At 36.8% G+C, this 3,936-nt stretch overlaps 1 non-coding gene across 1 annotated transcript; it reads left to right on the top strand.

Moving 5' to 3' along the window:
- Window positions 1–2,532: 2,532 nt before the first annotated feature.
- On the top strand, window positions 2,533–2,599 carry LOC132535340 (small nucleolar RNA SNORD104). Its single transcript, XR_009547128.1, has one exon. It is a non-coding gene; the product is annotated as a small nucleolar RNA SNORD104 (small nucleolar RNA).
- Window positions 2,600–3,936: the final 1,337 nt, after the last annotated feature.

Here is a 3,936-nt window from a genome sequence, read left to right on the forward strand (position 1 = left end):
AATATATTTAACTGCAAGTAATATGTAAAATGATTATTGTATTAACTTTGAAGTTGAATATGGTAGTTGTGAAGGATAATGGGTTGGAAGGACAAATGAAAAATAAGAAAAAAAAATTTTTTTTTTGGTCACTGCTGAGGCTTCATTGCGTCAGGCTGACTTTTTCATACAGAAAGAGAGCGAGAGGTACTATAGTACTAGAACTTCACTTACTGCTGTGTTACTCCCATGTGAGAGAGATACAGAGATAAAGATATGAGGGGGGCAGACAGAAGATACAGAGAAAGGGTAAGAGAACCGAAACCAGAGCACTGCTCAATTCTGGGACATGATGATATAAGGGATTAAAACCTGGGATTTTGGAGCCTTGTGCATGAAAATCTTTTTGCATAACCATTATACTAACTCCCTTGTCCTACTTAGTGCTTTATTTAGGAAGTTTCTGGCAATGAACAATATTAAAATTACACACATTTCCATTTTGCAAATTTCTTTGAAATGTAAGTCTGTTTATCAGTTTGTTATATGGATCAAATCACCTCTAGAACATGGCAACCTTTACAAGTGTTTTTACTTGTTTTGTAATTTGTAAAACACTTCTAAACGAATGACTTACTTAGCCACTCTACTGAGTACTCAACCTAGTTTATAGCACATTTCTGACACTAGAAGTTTATTCATTTAGATGACAGACAATGAAATACCAAGTCTCGTATAAGAGGAAGAAGTGAACATGTGAGGTAGTTAGAAATACTCAGACTTAATTTTTCATTAAACACTTTTTTCTTTTTTTAATATTTTATTTTACTTATTTATTCCCTTTTGTTGCCCTTGTTGTTTTATTGTTGTAGTTATTATTGTTGTTGTCATCGTTGTTGGATAGGACAGAGAGAAATGGAGAGAGGAGGGGAAGACAGAGAGGAGGAGAGAAAGATAGACACCTGCAGACCTGCTTCACCGCCTGTGAAGTGACTCCCCTGCAGGTGGGGAGCCAGGGTTCGAACCGGGATCCTTATGCCGGTCCTTGTGCTTTGTACCACCTGCGCTTAACCCGCTGCGCTACAGCCCGACTCCCTAAACACTTTTTTCATGAGTTAAAATTTTCTCATATTCTTCAGAAAGCAGAACAGAAAAAAATTAGCATAAAAGATTCTGCTGGCAGATTTTCAATTAGCATTTATTACAGAAATCTACTGTATTTTAAATGAAATGGCTTAACAACTCAGATTTGCACTTGGGAAAACATATGGTAATGATAGTAAGCATTTTAAGTGTCCAATCTGGTCAAACTGCATTTTAACTCCTATTGATGAATCAGCAGGAAAATCATTTCATGCACCAAAGGTATTTATTAAATTATAAACCATTTGTGCAATGGAGTTTTGCTGCTATTAGAAACCACTGGAAAGTTTGAGAAGATTTTCCTTTTCTTTTTCTTTTTCTGTTGCTGTTAAAGAGAATAGCAAGACAAGGAGAAACCAGTTAGGGAAAAGAGACAATGATCTCTTCTGTAAATGCTTTTGTTTCTTCTCCAAGTAGAAGAAATTCTATGGATGTGACAGTTCTGAAAACTTTCTGCATTTTTTAGTTTGCTTTATCATTTTACTTGTGCCCACTAGTGATTTGGACTTGTTTGAATGATATTGTTGAAACTAAGTAGACATGCCTGGCTGGATCCTACCTGCCTTGACTAGCCTGGGTTAACATCACCTGCTGTAGTGCATAAATGTGTCAAAATCACCATTCTTTGGCTTCTGTGTTATGTTTTCTAATTAAGGCTCTATCAACTAAAGGATTTTTTTCTTCTTCTGTCATTTCACTGCTTTACACCTCAAGGTATTAAATCTGCGACACTATTGTTGTAACCGTCTTATGACTGCTTGTGGGAATCAAGTTATACCACAGAGAGGGAACTTCTTCAGTCCTTTAACATGGGCTTAACTACCATTTTGAAGTGGTTGTGCTGTTCCTTGTACTGCCCCCTTTGGTAGATTCTAAAGCACTTCCTATTGCCTTAATATCTGTTTCCTTATTACAACATGAGCCTCATTTATTTTGGTGTCAGTAGAATCTCACTTGATATCTATCAAATAGTAGATATTCAATTGTTTTAAAAAGATGAGAGAGAGAGAGAGAGAGAGAGAGAGAGAGAGAGAGAGAGAGAGAGAGAAGGAGAACACAAGAGAGGAGAGGTGAGATAAGGGAATAGAGTACCACTCATCTCAGGCACATTGTAGTAGCAGGGATTGAACCTGGGACCTATGGGGTCTCAGGCATCCAAATCGTTGCTCTAACAAACTGAGCTTTCTCCCTGGTCATAGACTTCAGTTTACTAAAAGAATGAATAAGTCAATCAATCAACTATTACTTGAGAAAAACATGAAGTTTCTAATTTATATAGTGAATAAGAATAGTGAGTGATGAATTTTAAACTCCTTAAAAAATATAAGGTGGCTGCGTGGTGAGTGTGCAGGTCGGTTTTCAGTGGTGGTGGCAGCAGGTGGTGGTGGGTGGCAGTGGGGAGGGTGGCCCGCAGTGATGACTGCCTTCGAGCATGTGTTAGACTGCTGACCAGGGTGATGCCACTCGGAGTCTGAGCCGGGACTCAAAATAAATAAATAAAATAAAAACAGATGGTAGAAGTTTTTGTCTTTCCACACTTCAGTTTTGAATACATTTAATGAAAACTATTAAAAATGTGATTATCCTTTAATGAGTCATGACTAAACTGAAGTAGGACACTGGTTAACCTGGAAATCATGTCATTTTTAATAGAATTAGTGTCTCATTGATTTTCAACCCCTGTCCCAGTGTATTATCAGTTTAACCTTTCAGAGAATGGTCATTTTCACTTCCTAGAATTTTTCACATGACAATTCAGAAATGAAAATCTATTACGCATGAAGAAGATTAGGAAGCAGTGAAAAATTAGATAATTGTGATTATAGTTTAATTGAAGTTAATATGATTGATCTAACTAGAAAATGTTGGAATGATAATTTGAAATAAAGATTATAGAGTTGATTCTAGGTCCATTTCTGTGTAGTAAGTAAAGCAAGGTATGCCAAAAAAAATTCTAAATCCTATTTTGGTTTGTACTTAACTACTTCTATCAGCAAATAAAAGGCTATGGTATTCAGTTTATCTACTTTTTAAAGTAAGTTTTAATATTTATTTTACTTATTTTGGATATAGAAACTGAGAGGTAATGGGGGGGGGGAGACCTGTATTACTGCTTTATTGCTCCTGAAACTTTCCCACTGCAGGTGGGGATCTGGGACTTGAACCCAGGTCACTGCACACTATAATGTGTGTGTTCAACCCAGTGTAGCACTACCTGCTCCCCTAAGTTTATCTACTTTGTAATAATGTGTTCTCAATGACCTGAGGATTAAAGAATTCATATGGGCAGTTTCTGATTAGGTTCCTTTAAATAGTTACTGCTAGATGGTGGATGAAGCTAGTGCCAATTGTTGGCTTCTTCTTTTACATACCTGGTGATTGGAGCAGGGTGGGTAGAATAGCGATGGACTTATCTACATGTCTTTTTCTTTCTCCTTGTGACTATCATATTCGTACATTGAGACTTTTATGTGTATAGTGATCTGTAACTCTATCTGGAGCCTGGCTTCTGCCTGAGAGAATATGTCAAGGGACAAAAGAGAGAAGTTGTCAGTCTCTTGTAGACTGGTTAGGATATAGACACAATGTTTCTTCTGCCATATTCTCTTGGTGAAAAGTCACAGAGCCAACCCATCTTCCAAGGGAGGGACTATAGACTCCACCTTTTGATGGATATAGCTTCTGAATATCAAAGAATGTTCAGCTTTTCTTTACCTCTGATATGTGTGAATACCTCCTCAGCTGACAGTTGTGTAATCATCATATAGTTGTAAGGGAATATATGAAAGGTGTTAATATAAGATTAGTTTTTAG

Source organism: Erinaceus europaeus, chromosome 21, assembly GCF_950295315.1.
Source record: "Erinaceus europaeus chromosome 21, mEriEur2.1, whole genome shotgun sequence".
In the NCBI taxonomy this organism is placed as follows: domain Eukaryota; kingdom Metazoa; phylum Chordata; class Mammalia; order Eulipotyphla; family Erinaceidae; genus Erinaceus; species Erinaceus europaeus.